Genomic DNA, 26746 nt, shown 5'->3' with positions numbered 1-26746 from the left:
GCTTCTGGGAGCAAGGCAGCCTGACAGAACCCAATGCTGGCTACACCCTCTATTGGTCAGGTAGACCTCAAGGTGAACAATGCCTCTTCAGTGTGTTATGACCAAGGCAGGAGTAATGCACTGTTAATTCAGTCCCAACACTCCACAGATCATAGCATATTAGTAAAGATTCCCACCTACTGGAAATTAGCCAAATTAAACACTTTATTAACCCCCAGAATAAAACACACCAAACCAGGTTTCTTTAAACAACAACAAATTAACTATTTATTAAGAAACTAAATCTTAAACAATATTGAGATAAATCTATGTGTGAAAAGACTTTATAACTTCTTATTCCTCCTAACCCTCATGCACACACACATACATTCAAAACCAACGGTTAACTCTTTTGTTTTAAACAAAAAATATGTTTCAAATCAGAGCTGTTTCTTCGGAATAATAAAATAACTCGGTTGTAAGTCCTGGTGGGTTGTTTTTCCAGATCGGTGAGGTGTTCCATTGACGAATAGTCAGATGCCACTCTAAGTGTCCAGGCGAATTTGATGAACAGTCTGTAATGGATATACTTTCAAGGTAATTTGGCTACAGCAGGCATCACACAGATCTTTCAACAAAGAGTATAGCAACAGGTCTATTTGGATTTTGAATTAGCAGTCTAACAGTGGAAACTTTCCTGAGAATTCCAAAGCTCCCAAAAACACAAAAGACAACAGAAAGTCACTCCTGAGGCAGAGACTTCTCAGAGACTGGAAATAAAAGAAGGAATTTGCTACCTCCAACAATGTAAAGATTCCTTTCCAGGGGTCTTTTTCCTCTTTAGGTGAAACACAGCCTGTAGGTCAATGTAGGTTTTCTGATGAGAGGGACAAATCTTCCTTCAGGGAGAGAAACTCTTCTGAATTACCAGAACAAACCGGTTCCAGCCAGTTTTACATACAGTCAAACTGATGAAACACAGCATGTAACAGTATGTGCATCTCTCTTGCAGCTGCCTAGAAACAGGCTTGCAGCTTGCACTCACTGTTCCCAGAGACAAAGAGAAAAAAAACTCCTCTCAGTCCTAAAGGCATACAGAACCCCCTTAGTTTTTAACAGAAATAAAAACAACACTCCCATGACAGGTGTCGGATTCATGGTGAAGAAGACTATTGCCACTAAACTTTCAAGCCTGCCAATTGGTTATTCTAAACATATCGTGTCCCTGCGCCTCCCCCTCCAAGACCAGCAGCATGCAACTCTCATCAGTGTTTATGCTCCAACCCTGAAGGCTAACACAGCTGACAAAGATAAGTTCTACACAGATCTCTGTGAACTCATCCAGAATGCCCCTCCCAAGGACAAAATTGTCGTCCTTGGCGATTTCAACGCCAGAGTGGGCTGTGACAGCCTGGCATGGAAAGGAGTGCTCGAAAACCATGAGCTGGAAACTGTAATGAAAACGGACGTTTACTCTTGAACTCTGTGCAGAAAAGCAGTTGTCCATAACCAATACTTACTTTCAACAAAAAGATCGCTTCAAGACCACATGGATGGATCCCCGCTCCAAACACTAGCACCTGATAGATTACGGGCTGAATTTTACGCCACCCCAGCGGGTCGGATGGTGGCTTGGGGCGGCGTAAAATTGAGCGGGAGGCTCCGGGAGGCCTACCCGCCCTGCTCCTGCCTCCGGTCAAGTTTACGGCGTCGGGCGGGGGGGCAAACCACCCGCCCACCCAAGGCCAATCAAGGTCCTTAAGTGGCCACTTAACGGCCATTTAAAGGCCCTCGCCCGCCTCCATGGGTATTTTACCCGTGGCAAGCGGGTGTGCTGGGGACGTGAAAGGCCTAGAGACATCAAAGAAATTTTGAGTCGGCAACCTTCAAACCTCATGTTGCCGAGATAGATATCAAGCAACCTTTCAGACTAGACTGGAGCATCCTGATCTCACTGCTGATTCCATTCCAGAAGAATTCTGGCAACACATCAAAGCTGCATTACTGGATACCTCCGACGAGCACCAAGAAGAATAGGGACTGGTTTGATGAAAATGACAAGGAAATTCAAGATCAGGCACCAGAATCTCATCTCCAGCAGCCCAATGACCTGCTCGATAAGTGCTCGGGACTTGTGGCAGGTGTTGTACCTCTCCTCTGATGCTGTGTGAGGATTCCTCACACACTTCAGTAGCCATATCTTCAATGGGCAGCCCTTGTCCCTGAGAATCCATCCCTGAAGGCGAGCGGGCAGCCTGAAAAGTTGTGGCACTTGGGACTGTTGATGTATGTAGGCGTAGTGGCTACTTCCTAGGAAGTGGGCACATACCTGCAGGAAAATCTTTTGGTGGTTGCAGGCCAGTTAAATGTTGAGGGAATGGAAGCCTTCTTGTTAATGAAGGCCGTTGGCTGGTCCATGGGAACCTTGATGACCACATGTGTGCAGTCAATGACACCTTACACCAGGGGAATCCAGCGATGACCCCAAACCCAATGGCCCTCTCGGCCTGAATTTGGGGTCAGTCCAGCAGCGCATAAATTCACCAGCCCTCTTGAACAAGGCATTGCTTACCTCCTTGATGCAGCGGTGGGCTGCTTCCTGGGAGACCCCACACATATACCCATTGGATCCCTGGAAAGATCTGGACACGTGCAAATTTAAGCACACAGTGATCTTCAGGGCCACGTGCATTGGGGGTCCACCGAAACCCATCAGTTGCAGCTCATCCTGCAGCATGATGCATGAGTCGGTGATAGCCTCCCTGGAAAGGCATAGTATTTGCTGACACTGCCACTTGGATATTTGGAGGTAGGTGAGGCAAGTCCGGTACACTCTCTGGCATGGATAGGCCCTTTTTGGTGTGGCTGGCTGCTGCCACTGTCCTATTGGAACTTCACAGGCAGGCTCAGCCAGATCCTGGCCCTCCCTTTGAGCTGCTGCTCCATAGCATGGGGATCCACAAAGACTGAGTGTATGAGATCCATGCCAGCTGTTCTCTGCCTAATCGACCCTTGCACCTGAGTGTGCTTCTACCCAATCCTCTCACCCGAGATTGTGCCCGCCCAACCCTTGCAGCCAAGAATGCGTCTACCCAATCCTTGCACTCGAGATTGTGCCCACCCAATCCTTGCACCCGAGTATGCACCCACCCGATCCTTGCAGCCAAGACTGCGCCCAGCTGATCTTTGCACCGAAGACTCCGCCCATCCAACTCCTCCCCCCAAGAGTGAGCTCACCTGACCCTTGCACCCGAAAGTGAGCCCACCCTTTCAGTGAGCCCAGCACTATAGGCCAACAATGGCCTCCGCTCCCATCTTTTTCCCTTAAGCCTGCTTCCTATGGCTGCCTTCCCATGGCATTACTGAGGCCTCACTTTGATACCACCACCTTTAAAAGACCAGGGATCTGAAGGTATGAGACCCCGTGTGCCGTTGACTAAATCTGAAACTCCCCCCATAAGATTGGCTTCAATTCAATGCAAATGCATTCTAACTAGCTGTTCACCAATACAAATTGCAGTCCTGCCATGTCGTGGCGGCAAGGGCGCCTTGGAGCTTTCCCGCCGCAGACAAAATCCGAAATTGACTTCATGACAAATAGATGCCAGGCGAGCACATCCACCCCGATGTCTCCATTGCTGCTCCTGCTGCCCAAATAAAATCCAGCCCATAGGTACCTCCGCTTGTCTGAGGGTAGTGGCTGCTGAGGCTTTGACTTACTGAGCAGCACATGGCAGTGATTTAGGTGCTGAAGCAGATGTGCTGATAAACCCCACCACAGGTGCAACACTGCCAGTGGCAGTAAGAAGCTACAATCACACTTAACTTTTATGTGTTAAGGATTGTTTCAAGCTGCCACTGGGGACATTGTGAATATAAGCCAATCTGCTGTGCATAGAAATGTGAAGAAAGTTACAGCTGCATTGTTTGCTTGAGCCACACAAGTTCACATCCTTTCCCAAGAAGAATCAACATCAGCATGAAAAAGCTGTGCAATTTTACAGTGTGGTAGGCTTCCCGGAGGTCCATATTGCAACCATATGGCCCTGCGTGCTCCCTTGCTCAATGTTGTAACTTACATGAATGGGAAAATATTTCATTGTCTCCATATTCAGCTCATTTGCATTCATCAGTTTCGCTGACACAAGTCATTGCTTATTTCCCAGGCAGCTGTTTTAATGCCTTCATTGTAAGGTAGCTCACTATCTCATCAATATTTGGTCCATAAGAGAAAGTCTTATGGTGACCTTTGGATGTTCAATGCTATCCTCATTGTATCTCTGCAGTATACCATGACATGAACTAAAAACAGGTATGATAAGAAATAGAAGCAGGAGCAGCTCATTTGGCCCATCGAGCCTGCTCCGTCACTCAGCAAGATGGCTGATCCTCAACTTCAACTCCACCTTCCCACATTATCCCCATACCCGAAAATCTATCGACCGGTATCTTGAATGTACTCAATGACTGAGAACACTGGCAAACCATTATACACTCCACCCAACTTTTTTCACCAGTGGAGGGTAGAGTGTAAAGTGGGCAGCTATTGATGATTTTGGGCGACCGCCCAAGGTGAATTTCGTCCTCTGTATTTTGTTTGAATCTCTATTTTTGGGCACTGGTGGGAATGAGGTCAAGGAGCAGAGAATGGGCCTCATGTATAAGATGAGCTCAGATTGACGCAGTGTTGGATTATACTGATCACCACAGATTGCTCTCCGGTCATTCTGAGCCTGCGCACTTAAACACTCCTGCAGAGGTCAGTTCACCAGTATCCAACACTGTCTCTCAGGTCTCCAGCTCACTCAAGGCCTACCACCAACTCTTTGAATGTTATGCAAATGGCAGAAAGTATACAGAACAACCCTCTAGGGGATAGAATTCCAAAGATTCACAACACTTTGAGTGAAGAAATTTCTCCTCATCTCAGTCTTAAATGGTTGAGTCCTTATTCTGAGAGTGTGGGCTGAATAGTACGGACCACCCGATGATGGGGGTCGTGATGAGGTGGGGGGGGGGTGCGGAAAATGCATCCGGGAGAGGGCCACCACGCACCCTGATGCCAAGAGTGCCCTGCCCGATATTGCCGGTGGTGGGAGCCCTGTTTAAATATTTAAATAAATTAAAATCAATGAATTAATTATATTTACGCTCCCGCCATCTGTCCCAGTGTGATATTTGTGCCACTGGCCGGCACTCCCATGCCTTCAGATCCCCGTCCAGGGAAACGAGACGGAACACTTGTGGGGAGCAGGGTGGAGGAGGTACATTTCTCAGTGGGGGGGCTTGGGGCCAAAGAAACATCATTGATGTAGGGGATGGTGGGAAGGGTTTTAGTTTAAAGTTTATGGACTTTCAGGGAGGGGGAAGGTCAGGTGGTCAAGGTAAGTGTTTGTGGGGAGAGGGCAAGTAATTCATTTTATGGTTGTTGGGGGGTTGGGAGAGGAGCAAAATAAATGTGTTTATTTGTTTTAATAGCTGTTTCTTTAAATGTTTAAATTGGACGGTATGGCTCTAAGCCCTTTAAATGTGCATCAGCGCATGACCACAGGCAGCTAACGCCTTTGCCAGGGATGGACAGCCGTCGCTCTCCACGTCACTGAGGGGGGTGGACCGCCCCAGCTATTTAAATGAGCCGCCACGCTTAATATCATGGAGCATCCACGACGTACAGCCCGCACAGGAGGGTCACCATTGTTATTGGTGGCGTGAGTATAAATTTCAGCCTGTCACTCTGTGTTCTAGATTCACCAGCCAGGAGAAACATTTTCTCAGCATCTATAATGAGGTGCATATGTCCACCAGACTAATCATTGAGCGCACCACTAGCAATTTGAAGCAGCATTTTGGGAGCCTGGATAAATCCAGAGCTTTCTGAAATATAGAAAGAAAGTAAGAAAGGTTGCATTTATGGGTAGGTGGTGGCATAGTGGTATTATCACTGGACCAGTAACCCAGAGACACAGGGTATTCCGCTGGGGGCATGGGTTCGAATCCCACCACAGCAGAAAGTGGAATGTGAAGTTAATTAATAAATCTGGAATTAAAAGCGAGTCTAATGATGCCCATGAAACCATTGTCGATTATTATAAAAACCCATCTGGTTCACTAATGTCCTTTAGGGAAGGAAATCTGCTGTCCTTACCCGGTCTGGCCTACATGTGACTCCAGACCCACAGCAATGGGGTTAACTCTTACATGCCCTCTGAAATGGCCAAGCAAGCCACTCAGTTGGATCTAACCGCTACAAAGTCAATGAAACTGGACGGACCACCTGGCATCGACCTAGGCACCGGAAACGACAACGGCAAACCCAGCCCTGTCGACCCTGCAAAGTCCTCCTTACTAACATCTGGGGGCTTGTGCCAGTTGGGAGAGCTGTCCCATAGGCTAGTCAAGCAACAGCCTGACATAGTCATACTCACGGAATCATACCTTACAGACAATGTCCCAGACACTGCCATCACCATCCCTGGGTATATTCTGTCCCACCGGCAGGACAGACCCAGCAGAGGTGGCGGCACAGTGGTATACAGTAGGGAGGGAGTTGCCCTGGGAGTCCTCAATATCGTCTCTGGACCCCATGAAGTCTCATGCCATCAGGTCAAACATGGGCAAGGTAACCTCCTACTGATTACCACCTGCCGCCCTCCCTCAGCTGATGACTCAGTAGTCCTCCATGTTGAACTCCACTTGGAGGAAGCACTGAGGGTGGCAAGGGCACAAAACGTACTCTGGGTGGGGGACTTCAATGTTCATCACCAAGAGTGGCTCGGTAGCACCACTACTGGCTGAGTCCTAAAGGACATAGCTGCTAGACTGGGTCTGCGGCAGGTAGTGGGGGAACCAACACGAGGGAAAAACATACTTGACCTCGTCCTCACCAATCTGCCTGCCACAGATGCTTCTGTCCATGACAGTATTGGTTGGAGTGACCACCGCACAGTCCTTATGGAGACAAAGTCCCGCCTTCACATTGAGGATACCGTCTGTCGTGTTGTGTGGCACTATCACCGTGCTGAATGGGATAGATTTCGAACAAATCTAGCATTGCAAAACTGGGCATCCATGAGGCGCTGTGGGCCATCAGCAGCAGCAGAATTGTACTCAACCACAATCTGTAACCTCATGGCCTGGCATATCCCCCACTCTACCATTACCATCAAGCCAGGAGACCAACCCTGGTTCAATGAAGAGTGCAGGAGGGCATGCCAGGAGCAGCACCAGGCATACCTCAAAATGAGGTGTCAACCTGTTGAAGCTACAACCCAGGACTACTTGCGTGCCAAACTGTGTAAGCAGCATGCGATAGACAGAGCTAAGCGATCCCATAACCAACGGATCAGATCTAAGCTCTGCAGTCCTGCCACATCCAGCCGTGAATGGTGGTGGACAATTAAACAACTAACTGTAGGAGGTGGCTCCACAAATATCCCCATCCTCAATGATGGGGGAGCCCTGCACATCAGTGCGAAAGATAAGGCAGAAGCATTTGCAACAATTTTCAGCCAGAAGTGCCGAGTTGACGATCCATCTCGGCCTCCTCCTGAAGTCCCCAGCATCACAGATGCCAGACTTCAGCCAATTCGATTCATTCCGTGTGATATCAAGAAACGACTGAAGGCACTGGATATGCAAAAGCTATGGGCCCTGACAATATTCCGGCAATAGTACTGAAGACCTGTGCTCCAGAACTTGCCGCGCCCCTAGCCAAGCTGTTCCAGTACAGCTACAACACTGGCATCTACCCTGCAATGTGGAAAATTGCCCAGGTATGTCCTGTACACAAAAAGCAGGACAAGTCCAACCCGGCCAACTACCGCCCCATCAGCCTACTCTCAATCATCAGTAAAGTGATGGAAGGTGTCATCAACAGTGCCATCAAGCGCCACTTGCTTCGCAATAACCTGCTCCGTGACGCTCAGTTTGGGTTCCGCCAGGGCCACTCAGCTCCTGACCTCATTACAGCCTTGGTTCAAACATGGACAAAAGAGCTGAACTCAAGAGGTGAGGTGAGAGTGACTGCCCTTGACATCAAGGCAGCATTTGACCGAGTATGGCATCAAGGAACCCTAGCAAAACTGATGGGAATCAGGGGGAAAACCCTCCGCTGTCTGGAATCATACCTAGCACAAAGGAAGATGGTTGTGGTTGTTGGAGGTCAATCATCTGAGCTCCAGGACATCACTGCAGGAGTTCCTCCGGGTAATGTCCTGGGCCCAACCATCTTCAGCTGCTTCATCAATGACCTTCCTTCAGTCATAAGGTCAGAAGTGGGGATGTTCGCTGATGATTGCATAATGTTAAGCACCATTCGTGACTCCTCAGATACTGAAGCAGTCCGTGTAGAAATGCAGCAAGACCTGGATAATATCCAGGCTTGGGCTGATAAGTCGCAAGTAACATTCGCGCCACACAAGTGCCAGGCAATGACCATCTCCAACAAGAGAGAATCTAACCATCTCCCCTTGACATTCAACGGCATTACCATCGCTGAATCCCCGACTATCAACATCCTAGGGGCTACCATTCACCATAAACTGAACTGGAGTAGCCATATAAATACCGTGGCTACAAGAGCAGGTCAGAGGCTAGGAATCCTGAGGCGAGTAACTCACCTCCTGACTCCCCAAAGCCTGTCCACCATCTACAAGGCACAAGTCAGGAGTGTGATGGAATACTCTCCACATGCCTGGATGGGTGCAGCTCCAACAACACTCAAGAAGCTCAACACCATCCAGGACAAAGCAGCCCACTTGATTGGCACCCCATCCATAAACATTCACTCCCTCCACCACCAACGCACAGTGGCAGCAGTGTGTACCATCTATAAGATGCACTGCAGCAATGCACCAAGGCTCCTTAGACAGCTCCTTCTAAACCTGCGACCTGTACCAACTAGAAGGAAAAGGGCAGCACATACGTGGGAACACCACCACCTGCAAGTTCCCCTCCAAGTCACACACCATCCTGACTTGGAACTATATCGCCGTTCCTTCACTGTCGCTGGGTCAAAATCCGGGAACTCCCTTCCTAACAGCACTGTGGGTGTACCTACCTCACATGGACTGCAGTGGTTCAAGAAGGCAGCTCACCGCCACCTTCTCAAGGGCAATTAGGGATGGGCAATAAATGCTGGCCTGGCCAGTGACGCCCACATCCCATGAATGAATTAAAAAAAAAATTTATGTACCGCCTTTCACGACCTCAGGACAGCCCAAGGCGTTTTACAGCCAATGAAGCACTTCAGACTGGTTAAGGTTTCAAGGTATTGTCTGTTGCCTAACTACCTCATCATAGATGCCAAGGTGAAGGAAGGAAGCCAAGCTCAGCAAGGGTACCAGCTAAAGAGCAGCTTGAAGAGGCTGTTGCAGGGACATCAGTGCCAGCTGCAAGATCTCCCATACAGGAGAGCTACTCTCAACATGAACATGTGCTTGCTACATCAACAGTCCTATCTACATCTTCCCAATGCCTCCTTCATATAGATCTTTATCTATAGAGCTTTCCCTTTTCAACACAGAATCACAGAATTGTTACAATGCAGAAGGAGCCATTTGGCTCATCGGCTCTGCACTGGCTCTCCGAACGAACAATTCGCTTAATGCCATCCCCTGCCTTCTCCCTGCAACCCTGCACAGTCCTCCTTTTAGGAACATAGAAACAAAGGAACATAGAAGCAGGAGTAGGCCAATCAGCCCATCAAGTCTTCTCCACCATTCAATACGATCATGGCTGATCATCCACTTCAATGCCTTTTCCCCACACTACCCTCATATCCCCTTATGTCATTTGTATTTAGAAATCTGTCAATCTCTGCTTCAAAACATATTCAATGACTGAGCTTCCACAGTCTTCTGGGGTAGAGAATTCCAAAGATTCACAACCCTCTGAGTAAAGAAATTGCTCCTCATCTCTGTTCTAAGTGGCTTCCCCCTTATTTTGAAATTGTGTCCCCTGGTCCACCGGCTCTCCTTTATCAATTCTGTTAGTAACATCCTCAAAAAACTCCAACACGTTCGTCAAACATGCTTTCCCATTCATAAATCCATGTTGACTATGCCCAATCAGATCATTATTATCCAAGCGTCCATTTATCAAATCCTTTAGAATAGATTCTAGCATTTTCCCAATGACTGTGTAAGGCTAACAGGTCTGTAATTCCCTGTTTTCTTTCTCCCTCCCTCCTTAAATAGTGGGGTGACATTTGCGACCTTCCAATCTGCAGGAACTGCTCCAGAATCTATGGAATCTTGGAAGATAATCACCAATGCATCCACCATCTTCATAGTTTCCCCTTTCAACTCTCTGGAATGTAGAATATCAAGTCCTGGGGACTCATCAACCTTCAGCCTCATTAATTTCTCCAATACAACCTTCTTACTAATACTAATTTCCTTCAATTCCTCATTCCCCCAATCCCCTGGATCTCTGATTCTAGGAGATTTCTTGTATCTTCCTCAGTGAAGTCAGACACAAAGTAATCATTTAGCTTCTCTGCCACTTCTCCATTCCCCATTATAAATTCTCCTGACTCTGCCTGTAATGGACCCACATTTGTCTTCGCCTTTTTACATACCTGTAGAAGCTTTTGCAGTCCATTTTTGTATTTTTTGCTAGCTTACATTCATATTCTATTTGCCCTTTTTTTTATCAGTTTCTTCATCCTCCTCTGCTGCATTCTAAAATCCTCAGGTTTACTGCTATTTCTGGCAACTTAATGGGCCTTTTCTTTTAATCGTATACAATCCTTAACTTTCTTTTTTATCCACGGTTGACTGCCTTTACTTTTGGGATTTTTGTGCCTTGAAGGAATGTATAGTTGCTATAAACTATGTAATATTTCTTTAAAGACTATCCATTGCTTATGTACTGTCATACCATTTAATGTATTTTCCCAATCCACCTCAGCCAATTTGCCCTTCATACCTTCATAATTTGCTTTGTTCAAATTTAACAACCTGGCTTCAGATTGAACTACCTCACTTTCAAACATAATGTAAAATTCTATCATATTATGGTCACTCATCCCTAAAGATTCTTTTACAAAAAGATTATTAATTAGCCCTTGCTTATTACACAATACTAGATCTAAAATAGCCTGTTCTCTCGTCGGCTCCTCAACATACTGCTCTAGAAAACAATTTGTAACACACTCCAGAAACTCATCCTCCACAGCATTAGTGCTCATTAGGTTTACCCAGTCTATATGCAGATTTAAGTCACCCACAATTACTGTATTATCCATGCCATATGCTTCCCTAATCTCCTGATTAATACCATACCCCACACTACTGTTTGGTGGCCTATAAACAACTCCTACCAATGTTTGCTGCCCCTTGCTGTTTCTTAGTTCCACCCAAACATATTCCACATTTTGTTCTTCTGATCTGAGATCCTCCCTTACTAATGTACTGATCTCATCCCTTATTATCAGTGCAACACCACCTCCTTATCCTTTTTGCCTGTCCTTCCTAAATGTCGAATATCTTTGAATGTTCAGTTCCCAGTCTTGGTCACCCTGTAGCCACATTTCCGTTATGGCAATTAGATCATACCCATTTACCTTTATTTGGGCATTTAAATCATCTACCTTGTTGTGAATGCTGCGTGCATTCAGGTGGAGTGCCCTTAACCTTGTCTTCTTGACATTCTGTATTCTAAGCCTAGTTGATGCTCACCTTTGCTTCGCCTGCCTTCTAATGTCACTTGCTACTTTTCATATAACATTCTCATTCCCTTTTGAATGTTTCAATTGAACCTGCCTTCACCACACTCTCAGTCAGTGCATTCCAGACCTTAACCACTCACTGCGTGTAACAGCTTTTCCTCATGTTGCTTCTGCTTCTCTTACCCATTACTTTAAATCTGTGCCCTCTCGTTCTCGATCCTTTCATGAGTGGGAACAGTTTCTCCCTATCTACTCTGATTTTGAATACCTCTATCAAATCACTTCTCAGCTTTCTCTTCTCCAAGGAAAACAGTCCTAACTTCTCCAATCTATCTTCACAGCTGAAGTCCTGAGCTGGACCTACTACAGGGAGCTCCTTATGCAGCGCTATCTTGAACTTCTGATGAGGTGTAAGAGAACCAGCACTGGCAACAGCAGGAGCAGCCGCCTTCTCAACCACCTGCTGCTCCACAGGACAGAGGGGATGAATACAGAGCTCCTGCTCGTAGGAGACAATACCCCCCAATACATGGTTTACAGGCAGAGGATAAGCTTCCTGGAGATGACTGAGCACCAGTGACTCAGGCCACTCGGACTTTCCCGTCAGGGGGTTACTGACTTTTGCAGCCTCCTGGAAGAAGCAGACCTCCTGTCAAGTGTACCAGGTGGACACATATTGCCAGTGGTAGTCAAGGTCACCACGTTCCTGAATATCTTCACTTCTGACTCCTTCCAGTGATCTGTTGGTGATATTTGTGGAATCTCACAATCTGCTGCCCACAAGTACATCTCCCAGCTGACAGATGCCATGTTTGTCAGAGCCGTCACTTATATATACGTTACTGCTGATGAGACCAGTCAGAATGAGTGGGTGCTCAGATTTGCTGCACTGACTGACTTCCCACAGGTCCAGGGAGTCATAGACTGAACAATCAAGACATCCTCAGATCACCCAGGAGTCTTTATCAACCGAAAGGGATTCCACTCCATTAATGTTCAGATGGTCTGCAGCCATCAAAGGATCATCCTGTATGTCTGTGCAAGAAACCCAAGGATCTGCTATGATACCTTCATTCTGTACCAGCCACATCTCCCACAGCTATTCACACCTCAAGTAAAGCCAGTGGATGGCCCCTTGGAGACAAGGGCTACCCTCTAAGGACATGATTGGTGACAGTTGTGACAGCCCTACCACTGACTCCCAGTAAAGTCAACTGAAGCCACATGAACACGAGTTGTAATTGAGCAGACAATCAGGATGCCGAAGATGTAATTCAGGGGCCCAGACAGATCTCGGACAGCCCTCAGTATGCACCAGCCAGGGTTTTCAGAATGGTAGTCCTGTGCTGCACCTTGCAAATCTTTGCACAGAAGCGAGGACTGGAACTGCAGGAGGAGGAAGATGATGCGCGATCTTCAGAGGAAGAGAAAGAAGAAAAGGACCAACAGGAGGAGGAGGAGACTGACGTGGAGAGGGCACCTGCAGCCGTACATTTGTCTGTCAGGGATGTTCATGACGGGAATGATTCAGGCACACTTCAGCTAATCTGAGGCAGTGCAGTCATTTAACACACCAATTCTAAACCCACTGTGTCCCCCCCAGTAAAAAGCAGTCCCACAAGGAACAATTCATTCCCCTCACAGAGACCCATTGCTCGTCTTCAACACTTGTCATACCATTCTTCACAAGGCAGAAGGTTACTTGGCAGGTGACAGGCAAAAATGAGGAAGGCAGGATATTGGAGCTTTGAAATACAGTTTATGACTGAAAAATATAAAAAAGAAATGTGACAACTTATCACATTGTAAAACACCCAAGTGACTTATGCAACTACAAATCCTTTCTCTTCCTCTTCCTATTACTCCTATGTGGTGCTACCAATGTGGCTTCAGTAGGGCTAGAGGAAGACTGCTTGTATCTCTGCACTGACTGTTCCAATGCTCTTGGCCGACATTGTCTGGGTTTTAGAGCCCGAGAGGGGCCAACAAAAGACTGCCCTCTGCACCAATTCAGGGGCTCGGCCATTAGAACAGGAGGGCAGCATATAGGACTCTGTGTTGAGTAGGGTGGAGAGAAAAAAGTATGTGTGTCTTGAACAGAATCACCACATCCATGTCCCCTTTCTCCAACTTTCACCTCATGGCCCACCAATACTGCCCTGATAGCCTAGAGCTGGTCAATATTTTGCCGCACTTCAGTGAGGCACTGAATGGCCAAGGTGAGGTTTTCTTTAATACTCAATGAGGTGGCATTCAGAACATGCAGACCATTGGAGAGGGCCAGCATATACTCAGTTGCCTGCTGCATCTGATGCTCCATACAGAGGCCCACATTTTCCATGGGTGTAGACATCACCGTGTGAGCCTGAGAGATCATGGCACTCATGCAAGAGATAGACTCTTTCAATCTTTCCCCAAGCATGCACAGTGCAGCTGGGAAGGCTGACTGAAACCACATACATTTTCAGCTGCTGCTCCAGAATAGACCCCCAAAACAATATCTATGTCCAGGTGAACACAGGCTGGAGGGGCCTGCGCCCTCCAACAGGGGCTCTTAACTTTGTCCCTGTCTCCACTACCTGCTGCTGTTCACTTGTGATGTATGCTTCATCTGATAGCCAAACTACCTTTCTTGCTGGTCCCAATAAGGTGTACACATCAGAGCTGGTGGATGGTGTTCATAAGTCATATGATGATATGATGGTGCAGCTTCAGAGTGAGAGACCTCCTCTGTGGAGTCTTGAGCCTCCTCTGGCACCATCTCCTGAGGGATACTTGTAGGACCTGTAGGAGATAGGACAAGGTGAGAGGGTTCTAAGTCATTGTGCAGATCATCATATTTCTGTAGTTGCTGACATCAAGTCAACATGAGTGAATGTTGAATGCCATATGGCTGTCCTATAATTTAATTCTATCAACAGGGGGCTGGGAGATACCATCTCTCCATCACCAATGGCTATGCATGCCAAAACCTGCCTTATGTCCATCACCTCTGCCTCTGCAGCTGAAAAGGTGGTGTTGGCTGAAGGGCCACCTCTGGTTCTCTGCCTCTCCTTGCTTTTCTATGCTCTCTTCTCCTGCAAGGGACAGTACAACAAACTGTTGTGCCTAATTTATCTCAGAATGGGAAGATTGACCCTTTATCCAATTATGTCAAACTCCCAGGCACCTGACCTCAAGATACAAACACATAACAAAGAGAAGTTTAATACAACAGTTTTATTCAGACACCAAAAAGTACAAGTCTCACATCTTGTACAAAATACTACCTGTCAATGCAGAGGTGATCAGTCTCTCGTCACGGTTGGTCACTGAGCCTCTAGACTCAGGATCCTGCCTTCGAGAGTTGTTCCCGGGTTCTCACCGAGAATACTCTCCAGTGTTAATCCTTATATATTCTTTAAGGCTTCTTGCTCAACCCATAAATCACATGATCTTGTTTTGCACAAATCTTCAAGCATTATCTCATCTTTGGCAAGCATTAGCCATTTAGCCACCTGGACAGAAATCCAGACTTGTTTATGATAACTGCTCATTTCCCTTTATCTGTTCCCCTTTATCTGTTTTTATTCAACAGTCCTGTCCAACGGTCACCAACCCTTAATCACAAGTCTCATCATGTCTGGTAGTGTCTCATCAATTTCTCCTCCTGTCTTTACTGCCTTAAAAGCATGTTGGGTATAAAGCGTTACTTGACCAACTTTTCAGGGCCTACAGTCCCCCCTTTGATCCTTATAAATTTTCTAATTTATTACGGATCACATTGCTCATTCTTCTAAATCGCGCCCTTGTACAGTCATAATTTCATTTTCAAAGTGAAGGCATGTATAGCACAATGCTAAAGGAAGCATAATTTCAGCATCATTATTGCATAATTGATCACTCGTACGAACACCATCACAATTTCTTTTCAGAGTATAGGCGCCATTCATTGTGTCTGTCTTAAGTATCCATGAGTAGGTTACACAACTAACCTTGTCTAAACATCGGCACAGTGGCGCAGTGGTTAGCCTCACAGCTCCAAGGATCTGGGTTCGATTCTGGGTACTGTCTGTGCGGAGTTTGCAAGTTCTCCCTGTGACCGCGTGGGTTTTCGTCGGGTGCTCCGGTTTCCTCCCACAGCCAAAGACTTGTAGGTGATAGGTAAATTGGCTGTTGTAAATTGCCCCTAGTGTAGGTAGGTGGTAGGGAATATGGGATTACTGTAGGATTAGTATAAATGGGTGGTTGTTGGTCAGCACAGACTAGGTGGGCTGAAGGGCCTGTTTCAGTGCTGTATCTCTAAAATAAAAATATATGGCAACTTCAAATATTGGTTACTTGTAAGGTAATTGTGCAACCTTATTCATGAATCCTCTTAACCTTCTTGATCAATTTCTGGAGTTTCCAGACCAAACAGGCCAAATATAACACCATGAGACATAAGGCTATGACCAGGACATGGGAGACGATCCTTATCCAGGGGTGTATCTGCACATTCGTGCCCCAATTCCATAGATCCTCCCACCAAGGTGTATCATTAACCTTCTCAATTTCTTTCCTTAATTCATTAATTTTTTGTTGTAATACACGTTGGGTACCGTTGCAAGCCCTTGCGAACGGCAGTGAGCTATGTGGACAATGGTGGGATAGAATATCAGAAGTGTCTCAAATACTGTGTAAGGTTCTCCTTCATGCTCTTGGTTACTTGGAGCTTCACTATCTCTCATTTATATATCTCCACCAGTTCCACTTTGCCCATCCTCACCGGCACTTGAGGGTGCAGGCACACCATGTGGTTAACAATGGGGCAGGACCTATTGCATCCATATTGATACTCCTGTCATGTCGTAGTTATACAATATCTCCCATCTCCCATATAGGCCACATGAGTTGGTTCAAATTCCACCTGTATAGCCTCCATGGTGCAATTGGCTGTTTCATTACAACCACATTTAGCCTTTTCCATCTTGTATATAGGGTGAGGACATACCATAATGGAGGTGCCTATACTACACCTGTCAATCGTGGTCTCTATCATCTCCCCCTCTATTTCTAATGCATTTGGTGATGTATCGTGATATTTCACGTACTGATCCCCTCTTATAACCCCAATATTTTCGACCTTATAAAGTACCTTCCTATGGGTTGATCTTGGTATAACCAGTATTGCCAGGAACACCCCTATCAACAGACTATTATTAACAACACAATTATCAACCGAAGTATACACCCAGGTTCAAGCCCTGAGCTGGAAACCGTCCAAATGTTGGTTTTGGTGACACGATACATTAAATAGATGCGTATTTGACATCCACAGAGGGACATCACCCTCATGCAGTTGCCTAAAGTTTTCTCTTGTTTGTTCAATCATCCAAGACCCATAACCGGTACAGACATAATTTCTAGATACATATTCAGAGATGTTCTGTCCCTCACCAATCAGCTCGTTTATGGTCCGAGCATGGCTTTCAAGTACCGTAACCAGGTCCCGAATTGTTCGAGTCAGGAGTTGGCCTGCACCAACCTGCCCACTCTGGATATTTTGTCCCTGTCTTAGCATTTTCTTCAGTTGTGCACTCAGGGTCTGGACTTTATAGTCCACCGAGACCAAGTCAATTGAATTAACCATCGAAGTCCCGGTATTGAATATGGTAGCTGCGTGGTTTATTAAGCTATGCTTCCGTCGGCGCTTTTTGGAACTTAAGGGTGCGGGTCTTGGGGCACCACTAGTAGAAAACGGTACTTGTTTAGTGACTTGCTGTATCAAGGCTTCATACAGGGCTCGGATCTCCACGGGACACCACTGGGGCAATTTGATATCAGATATGTTTAAAGCTACGGGTACCAGCTCATGGTATACATTATCATATAGGAATTTCTTAGTTTTTATCAACACCAGTCCGTTCTCTGGCCCAGGGCTCAATGCTGGACACATGGGATTATTATTCATTGTAGTTGACCCCAGGGACGTCAAGGTGGTTGTCGGATGTGTCGTGGACGTTGAGATTGCTCTTACTTCGATTTGAGTGTTCTTATTGGAACTACCGTCCTTTGAGCAGAGTACCGAGTAGGCACCCTCACCCTCAGCTTCCACGCATATTGAGCGGCCCTTACATTCGCTGATGATGGCGGCGTCAATTTCCACAAAGTCTCCAGTTCTGGTTACATCTTTAAGGAGGTTGTACCGCCGGGGACACGTGATGCAAGCTCTCTCGCCCACGCTAACAGTTACTTGTTTTTTCCAGGTACGATCGGTACTACCCTCTTCCATCATCGGCTCAATTGTTGTGAGGTTATGTCCTCCGCTTATTAATACTTCGTCATCCTGACAGTGGTCTCATTTATCGATCTTTTCGGTTCCCTCCCCAAGTATACGGATGGTGCCAACCACCATAGTCATCACGAACGATAGATACCAAAGTTGCATTTTGTTTCCTGTAGGATCAAGATAATATCTGCTCTTATTTACAGTCTTTCCATCCGACATCTACGACATTGGTGAAGATTTGAAAGGACAGTTTCCTTAACCTTTGTCGAATCCCTTCATGGTCAGGTGGGGGTCGATACTATCGAGCCTGCCTTTGGCCTGATGTTTGGAGTCTGTGCCCGGAAGAGGTTCCAATGGCGCCGGAGGGGCCAATGAGATAATCCTCAGTTTCATTCTTAAGTAATAATTCCAGGCCTAGACTTTGATCATCCCATATATTTTCCCCTTTCGGATTAACCCGTCCCAAGGCATCCATCATCACATGATGTTGGTGACTGCTCTGTTGTTCACCATATCGTTTCAACTGATTGATGTGGAACCATCGGGTGCCTCCATAATTCATCATGACTTTGTAGACAGAGGGACTGGCTTTGTCTATTATGCTTTGTCTATTAAAGTCCAGCATATTTAGGGGACAAAAAGGTTCCCATTTGTTGTACTCGGATCATAACTTGCTGACCAATATTTAGATCACACAGCCTAACTTTCCCATCAAAGTAGGCTTTGCTGGCCTGCTTTCTCTTCCCCATGTTTATAGCTGCTGTTAATTTAGTTGTTTTTAAATTGTCCAATAGGTTTCTCATGACCCTTTCATGGGCCATTGCTTCCACTTCTGGTTCTGACAGGTCCAGGCCCAAGAGGCCTTCAATTCCTCTCATCTCCCTTCCCGTCATAAGTTGGTAGGGGGTGTTTCCAGCAGAGCTGGATACTGTGTTCCTAATCATCATTAATACGCAGGGTAATACCCTGTATCAGGTGGAATTACTTTGTCGGACCTTTTTTCTAATCATACCTTTAAGGGTTCTATTCATCCTTTCTACTATGCCACTGGACTGTAGGTGATATGCTATGTAAAACTTTTGATCTTTACCGAGCATGGTCATAACTGACTGCATCACTTTCGCTGTGAAGCGCGAGCCTTGATCTGACTCAATACTACGAGACAGGCCCCATCTGGTAAAGACATGCTACAGGAGTATTTCCGCATTAGTTTGGGCAGTATTTACATGAGTGGGGAATGCTTCCACCCACTTGGTAAAAATGTCTATAACGACCAAAATATATTTGAAACTCCCCTTGCAAGGTTGTAGCGGTCCAACATAATCTATCCGTACGTTGGTCCAAGGACCTTCCACGGATCTGGTGTGTCTCAAATCTCCTTTTTGGGCATACTGGTCTGGGTTATTTTGGGCACAGATTAGACAATTTTCCGCATAATGTTTCATGTCATTCCCAAATTGAGGCCACCAACACAACTGTCCTAACTTCTTAACAGTGGGTTCAACACCCTGGCGTCCCTGTAAATCGTGGCATTGATAAATGATTTGGTTTCTGTCTTGTCTGGGTACTACAAAACCCATGAGTGTTACCAAGAGCAATGTTTTAAGAGGATGGAAGGACAACATTTGTGAACGGTCAATGTGAGGGGTGGGTGTGATATTGCCATAAGTTGAGGTGAGTATGGTGACTAGTCATATGGGGATATGAGGACATGCCTTGACAGAGACGGATGGGTGCACTTGCAAGTTTGTTGGTCTAAGGAGCAATCTGCAGGAGAAGGGTGGTGAAGGCAGAGTGAGTGGGTTTGTACTTGAATGTGCCATGCCACTCACTTTTCCTGACCCGATCAGGTCAGTAAACCTCCAGTGGCACTGTAACCAGTGAGGCATTAAAATCCTGCTGCTGACCTCCTCGGCCACCTCCAGACACATCTGCTTGTTCTCTGTAGTTGTTTTCTGCCTCCCATCTGTGGGGAACAGAATCTCCCTGCAGGCCCTTACAGCACACAGCATTATGTCCAGGGACGCATCAGAGAAGTGTGGTGCTGCCTTTCCATGTTGGTACTCCATCTGTGAAGTTCTTGACTCCGTGATGACATTTTGACAATCCTTCAATTCAGAGCCTCGCAGGGTCCCTTCAATATTAGAGCTGAAACAGACTGATGTGGATCATCATCACGTCTGCCCTCTCTAAATGATCAGAAAACCCAAAAGTCAGATGTAAATGCAGTGGCTAAGTTTAAAAAGCCAGTGACAAACATGGCGTTAAAAATTCCAGGTCCCCAACATACTGCCGGCCTCCCCTGCTAAAATAGGTTGGAAAGTTAAGCAACATGGATTGAGAACCATGTGTGGTTCATTGCCGCTTACTACGAATTAAAGCTTTTTACTGACCAATCCAGCAATGAGACTTCAACCCATGGAATGGAATGACTGATTTTTAATGAGATTTACGATTTGTAAATATAACCTTGTATTAAGCTTTGCTAGGAGTGGAATTGATCTTTGCCAGCAGCACGAACCATGCTCATAGTAAATTGGCAGCTTGCTTTAAACCATCCGTGGAAAAGAAAATCGTGCATGGTGCAAAATAGGTTGCTAATTCGTTACATGCGTCTTTTGCACTATCGGCAAAGGTCAATTTCACCCTCTCTATCTTTAAAGGGATAACAAAATTTTGCAGATCTGAAAACTAGATGCTGTATCTTTAATTGTGTCTGCAATTATAGGTCATTATATATTCTGTTGTTGCTATTATATTTAAGCATTAATAATTATAATTGAACTTGTCACAATACTTGTACAATTGCAGGAAACAAATCCATTGCCATGGAGATCAGATTTTAATCAATTGGCTCCATGAAGCACTGCATATGGTTCATATTCTGTGCAAATCATGGACCTGACAAATCATTTCCTACCTTACTTACCAATCAATGAAGCAAATGCAGGAATATAAAAGCCATTTCTGACTGTTTCACATCTCACAGTGGCATGGATAGAGAAATGGAAAAGATACAACAGAAGGCCTTAATCAATATACGTGGTCGGTAAATGCAAAGGTACATTTACTGAAAGCTAATGGTGCTTCGTTAACTTTCTGAAGTGAGTATCTATCAAAGATTATTCTGACAAATTATTCTGAGCCCAGTTTAGTCATCTCTGTTCATGTTTTGTTTCCTTCAAAACTGAAGCTGAACAATAGCTGAATGTCTCTCAGATGGGCAAGATGCCTTCATCCCACCAAATATTTGTGCTTTGGTGTGTTTTGGCATTAGAAGAGGCTAATTTGGGGATGATGAAAGGGCAATTATAACCCAACTATTCAGGATGGACTGAATTGAATAAAGATACCTGTACTAAGAATTAAAGAAAGGAACACAGTCTCAACGTTTAGCTGATAGTCACGATATGGCTTTTAATTGTGTTACTGCCTAGAGTAGCATAGTGGTGCAGCACATTGGAACCCCCTATACTGAGTAGTTCACCCAAAAATCCTCCCGTCACTGAGCCTATTATTTTATCAGAATTCAGATACTTTCCCACAGTGAGAAAAAAATCAAAGGGGAGTCACCCAATTACAAGCTCTTTCACATCTCATTTCAAGGTTTATTTCAGAGTGAAATTAGTACAGATCTGGGAGCAGTTCAGGTACCTGTCTTCTGGGCTGGGTGTGGTTTAAAAGGCGAAATTACCTTTAAAATGCTGTTTTCCTTCAATGGAAATTGAATTCAATTCACTATCACCCATTTTACATTATCTCACAAAGTCAAGATTTACCCAACAACCTCCCCCCACCCCCATCCTCACTGTGTCTTCCTTAGAGCTTTCTTAGTCTGTACCTGGTGTTGTGAATAATTGTGTGAATAAATTTCCTCTACAGAAGTTTGAACTTGCAGATAGGATTTCTACCATTTCTTAGCCATTTAGAACTGTTTGAGACCCATAGACATAAATCTGCTCCAGCATCTATATACTGATATCACCTAGCATTCTCCTCATTTGCTTACTTTTCATCTGTATATTTTGAGGTAATGCAATTATTTGGTGCAGTATCTTTTCAGCTCTTAAGTCTGGAGTGTAATTTAACCTCAACTGATAGGATGTAATCTCTCTCTACTGGTTGGAAGATCCTATCTGAAGCATGTTTGGGCAGCTTCAACGCAGCTTGTAGGTGGCAAATATATTATTGCCCACAGGACAATATAAATTTGGTACTTTCATGTGGTAGCCTGTGTTCATTAAATGTGATGTAATTTAAAGGCTCCACATTGAGGTAAGTACATTTCAAAAATTTACTTTTTGGGTCGCAGGCAGTTCCAAGGTCAGGTTTTACTGAATGCATCAAAGCAAATCAATCTTGTAGTGGTGACCTCAAATGGGCATTATCTTTCTCAAATATGCAATGGCACAATACCTGTTACAGGCACTGCACTGCACTCTAATTGTCTTTCCTTTCCTGACATGGCTGGTGGCACACTTCCAGCTGGAAATATGTGTGTACTTCAGGCCCAGTCGCAGCTGAGAAAGGGCACTGCACAACTCAATCTAAAGGCCATAGACCTAGAAATTCTGTGAATTCTCCCAACTTCCTGCTGTAACTTTGGCAGGAGACTGGCGGACTCACCAGAGAAACAAAACAAACAATATATTCTCTGTTGGATCCCCTGTGCTCCCACTGAAGTTACTGCAATAGATTGAGAGACCCTCATGGAATTTTTATGGCTTTGTGAGTCAAAGTAGAGGCAGCTTTACTCTGCATCTTACTCTGACACCCTTTGCCTTATTGAGCACAGGGGAAAAAATAAAAACACCAAAAGAAGATTTCGTTTTTTGAGAACCCATAAATACAAGTGATCATTCCAATTTTTTAGTACTTTCCAGCAAAATGATAAAAAAAAGCCCATGAGCCAGATAGTGCTGTATGTGAAGAACATTGTTGAGAGGCTGACTTCTATGAAGGGAAAAATAGATCACAGTAGTTGGGAGAATGTTAAAGACAGTAACATAAATCAGTTTAATTTAAGGTTTATGATGTCATTTTACACCGTGAATGACAACATTGCCATGTAACTCGCTCCTACCTATCCATTATTCTAGGTCCTAAAACCTGCACATGGAGACGTAATTACAAATTAACTGCATGATAAATGAGTAGTTCAAGTTGTTGTGAAGACATTTTTTTCATGTCAGCATATAAACTGCTCTGTCCAGATTAGATTCTGTGTAATATTAATGATCACTTTCAAACCTAGTAGTATCAGAGGGAGATGTAAGGTTAATGTATTTTGTACTGATTTGTTGACTCCCCTGCAATTCAATTAATTTCTGTGGGAAAGTGCTGGAGGGTAGATCTATACTATAGCTGTGCTTCTGCTTAATGTATAAATATGAATTGAATTAAGAATAGCAAAAAATATCTTTTTGTTCCTCCATAACAAACTGGTAACTGTAAGAAAAGTGAGAGGACAAGAGCCTTATTTATAATTCAAATTCTTGATGATAGCACAGGGATATACAATGTCCTTTCAAAACCATCATTGCAGTTTATACAGTCAGTCATTCAAAACAACTCCTGTTGATGTGATGGGTAAAGATGCGCTTTGGATATCCAAGAAGAGATCAATAACATAAAATGTGAAAACCGAGACAAGATTTTATCTCTGAGTGTGGACTCAGTGAGGCTCTTTCAGCAATTAAGATGCCTCTGTGTGACACCAAATCCTTCAGTTAGAACTTCTGGTGTCTGTGTAGTTCAGATTTCAGGATTCCTTTTTAGCAAAAGAAACATTACCTGAGGTTGTTATGCTAAGGGTAATTCACAATGTACTGTGTCATCTGAGACTTTCGTAGCGCACCCATTTTACAGTTATCCCATTCTGGTCAATGGGCAAATTGCTTGCTCAATAAATTTCTTGATTGAACTGCAGATTTGACTAGATTGCTACAGGTCAAGAGCTGACACACAAACACACTTTCATAAATGACTACATTATTGACAAACTCCAATCAAATTACCCATAGTTTAAAAAAAATCTTGCTGCTGTATGAAATGCATTTGCAGTAAGAAGTGCCAAAATTTTGTCAGATGCATTATTAACCTATCGACTATGGCTACATATTATGGAATGTTCCGTATATTGTAACAACATTAAATTCATGGGAGCCGTGTTCTCATAAGAACATAAGAAATAGGAGCAGGGGTAGGCCATTCAGCCTTTCGAGCCCACTCCGCCATTCAATGAGATCATGGTTGATCTACTTCGACACCATTTTCCTGCACTATCCCTGTATCTCTTGATGTTTTTAATGTGCAGAAATCTATCAATCTCAGTCTTCAACATACTCAACCACTGAGCCTCCTCAGCACCCTGGGGCAGAGAATTCCAAGGATTCACCACCCTCTGAGTGAAGAAATTCCTTCTCATCTCAGTTCTAAATGGCTTGCCCCTTATTCTGAGGCTGTGTCCCCTGGTTTTAGACTCCACAGCCAGGGGAAACATCCTTCCTGCATCTACCCTGTCGAGCCCTGTAAGAATTTTGTATGTTTGAATGAGATCACCTCTCATTCTTCTGAACTCCAGAGATTAATGGCATAGTCTACTTAATCTTTCCTCATAGAACAACACCTCCATCCAAGGAATTAGTTTGGTGAAGCTTCGTTGCACTGCTTCTATGGCAAGAATATCTTTCCTTCGATAAGGAGACCAAAACTGCACACAATACTCCAAGTGCAGTCTCACTAAAGTTGTATATAATTACAGTAAGATATCTTTACTCTTATGTTCAAATCCTCTTGTAATAAAGGCCAACATACTATTTGCCTTCTTAATTGCTTGCTCTACCTGCATGTTAGCTTTCAATGACTCAGAACAAGGACACCCAAGTCTCTTTGAAGTTCAACACTTCCCAGCCTCTCACCATTTAAGGAATAGTCTGTATTTCTGTTTTTCCTACCAAAGTGGATAACCTCACATTTCTCCACATTGTATTCCATCTGCCAAATTTTTGCCCACTTGTTTAGCCTCTCAAATCCCCTTGAAGCATATTTGCATCCTCCTCACGACTCACACTTGCACCTAGTTTTGTGTCATCTACAAATTTGGAAATAAATCTCCAAATCCAAATCATTGATATAGATTGTGAATAGCTAGGGCCCAAGCACTGATCCAGTACCCCACTAATCACAGCCAGCCAACCTGAAAATGATCCATTTACTCCTACTCTCTGTTTTCTGTCCATTAACCAGTTCTCAATCCATGCCAGTATATTCTCCCTGATCCCACGTGCTCTAATTTTGTTTACTAACATTTTGCATTGCACCTTATCAAAAGCTTTTGGAAAATTTAAATATACCACATCCACCAGTTACCCCTTATCTATACTGCAAGCTACATCCTCAAAAAACTCCAACAGGTTTGCTAAACATGAATTCCCTTTCATAAATCCAGTTTGACTCTGCCCAATCGTAACATTATTTTCTAAGTGTCCTGTTATTACATCCTTTATGATATGTTCTAGCATTTTCCCTATGACTGATGTTAGGCTAACACAGGGTTGTCCAACATACAGCCCGCGGGCCAGGATCCAGCCCGCCAAAGGTTTCCATCCGGCCCATGGATGTATTTCAGAGATGAGAAATTTTCCATTTGATCTTCTTCTAGACCTGCTTTTAAAAAACATCGTGCTGTCACATTCACAGCTGACAGCAGGAACAGCACTTTCCCAACTTCGGACAGATTTAGGGTTTTCCGGTGGGTTTTGACCATTTTGTAAAAGCCTGAAAACTTCTAATCTGTCTGAAGTTCAGAATCCACTGTTCCAGATGTCAGCAGCTGTTAGCTGTGAAAGTGACAGTGCAATTTTTAAAAAAAAATCTGACCAACCACAAACCCAGATGGTGTTTCCAGTTTTTTTCCCCAGCTACTCTTAAGCTTTTGTGTTGGACGCACCTGCTCCCTGCAACTGTCAGAGAGAGAGAAAGATGGGGGTGGGGGGAGAGAGAGAGGGAGAAAGAGAGAAGGGGGGAACAGAGAGAGAGGGAGGGAGCAGAGAGAGTGAGAAATGGGGAGCAGAGAGAGAGAGAGAGGGGAACACAGAGAACGATCGGGGGCAGAGAGAGAGGAAGATGGGGGACAGAGAGAGAAAGAGGGCGGACAGAGCGAGAAACAAGGAAGACAGAGAGAGGGGATACAGAGAGATGGGAGAATGACACAGGGAGGCAAGAGGACAGGAGACAGGGAGAGACAGAAACAGGGAGAGAGGGTGATCACAATCACACCTAACAGATGGACATCTATCCAGAATACCCCACATCGCTACAAGAAGTGTGCGAGCAAACATTGACTACTTGTGCAAGCAAAAAAAGTGCCAGGTATCTCACTAAATCAGTGTCCAACATAGTGAAAATTAAGTAAGTCAATAAATTAATCTTATCATTTGAAGCTTCTTCACAAAAATGCACATTTGTTATTGTTTTGATTAATTTTTAATGCCTTTACCTTTCCAAAATTTTCTCACTGGCTCCCGATGTAAATCAAAAATTGTAACGGGGCCCCCACGTGAAAAGGTTGGACAACCCTGGGCTAACAGGTCTCCAGTTCCCCATTTTCTCTCTCCCTCCTTTCTTAAATAATGCGGTTACAATTGCCACCTTCCAATCTGCAGGAACCATTCCAGAATCTACAGAATTTTGAAAGATGACCACCAATGCACCTACTATCTCTACAGCCACCTTTTTCAACACTCTGAGATGTAGATCATCAGGTCTAGGGGATTGATCTACTTTAAGTCCTATTAATTTCTCTAGTACTATTTTTACTAATATTAATATCTTGCATTTCCTCG

The sequence above is a fragment of the Heterodontus francisci genome, chromosome 3, assembly GCF_036365525.1.
Source record: "Heterodontus francisci isolate sHetFra1 chromosome 3, sHetFra1.hap1, whole genome shotgun sequence".
NCBI classification, from domain to species: domain Eukaryota; kingdom Metazoa; phylum Chordata; class Chondrichthyes; order Heterodontiformes; family Heterodontidae; genus Heterodontus; species Heterodontus francisci.
This window is presented reverse-complemented; position numbering follows the sequence as displayed.